Here is a 1369-nt window from a genome sequence, read left to right on the forward strand (position 1 = left end):
CCCCTTCCTCTAGCGTTGTCAGCAGTGGCTCATTTTGTTATCCAGTACTATCTGAACAGTGATTTGGATTTCATAACAGATATTTCTAAACAGCTGAACAAATTAAACTGCCGATTTCAGGACGTGATCAGAACATAGTTGACATGTGTGACGCGATGAAATCTGCAAATCAAGCTCTCAGGTATAACTCCCTGTAAAGTTGATTTGAATAATTTCGAGGGAAAAATTGTTCCGGGCCGGGTATCGAACCCGGGACCTTTGGTTAAACGAACCAACGCTCTACCAACTGAGCTACCCGGGAACTCTACCAGATACCGATCCAATTTTTCCCTCTATATCCACAGACCTCAAAGTGGGCTGACAACCGTCAAGCAACCAACATTGAGTGCACACTAATTCTGTGTGACTTAAGTTGTGGTTTTCTGTTAACGAACAGTGACAGCGATGAAATCTTTTTCCATGATGATAAATGTTCTGAAAGTGCAATTGAAAGAAAATGAGTTTAATAATTTTTCTTGTCTGAAGTCACTTTCAAATGTTTCTGATTCAAGAATAGATAAATACTGCGACATCCTAGAAACTTTACTTTCTGAATTTAGAGACAGAAAGTTTTATGATTTTAAACAAATGGGGAAATGATTTCTATTTGCAAATTCTTTTAACGTACTTATTCTGAAAGTAGGACCAGACTACAATTGGAGGTTGCTGATCTCCAAAATGACACCTTTGTGAAAAGCAAGCACAAGGATTGTTTTGCTTTAGATGCATTTAAAAATGTTGACTCCTCTAAATATCCACGTCTTAGATCAGGCATGTCAAAACCCTGCAAATTGTGCACTTGTCTCTGTGCGATGTGCAGTTCCTATTCCCCTACCTGGAGGGAGTGAATCGGCTTGGAGGGGAACGCGACAGGGCTGTACATTACATGCAGTAGCAAAACAGCTTTGGTTTCAGTAGCACAGATCAGTACGGGTGCTCATTGAGCTGTGATTGTGAATGCGTTATGAATAATAAATTGAGGAGTCCACAGATATAACGAAGAAGAGAAATCACGAATCATATAACGTAACTGTTATGATGTTTTCCTCAGCCAATAGTAATTATTTTAAAATGAAAGGCTTTCATCATATCATGTGGACCTAATAGTGATGTGAGAATTAAAATCAGATTAGTAAAGTTCTCAAAATATGATATTCGCCAGCTCTTATTTCTTAATTAGTACTCTCACGGCAAGACAAACATGACAATGATGTTGTTTTGGAGTCTGTGCTAACACAGCCATCAATGGTTAGACGACTTACAACTTTTATTTGATAAGCTGATAAGCAGGCTTCGAGACTTCGGACCCAATAGAGCAGTTCAGTGGGAA

The 1369-nt window shown here is 38.9% G+C and overlaps 1 non-coding gene across 1 annotated transcript; it reads right to left on the reverse strand.

Annotated features, from left to right (window-relative positions):
• Positions 1 to 228: 228 nt before the first annotated feature.
• TRNAN-GUU (transfer RNA asparagine (anticodon GUU)) lies at positions 229 to 301 on the reverse strand. The gene has a single exon. It is a non-coding gene; the product is annotated as a tRNA-Asn (tRNA).
• Between the last annotated feature and the right edge of the window lie 1068 nt (positions 302 to 1369).

Source organism: Periplaneta americana, chromosome 10, assembly GCF_040183065.1.
Source record: "Periplaneta americana isolate PAMFEO1 chromosome 10, P.americana_PAMFEO1_priV1, whole genome shotgun sequence".
NCBI classification, from domain to species: domain Eukaryota; kingdom Metazoa; phylum Arthropoda; class Insecta; order Blattodea; family Blattidae; genus Periplaneta; species Periplaneta americana.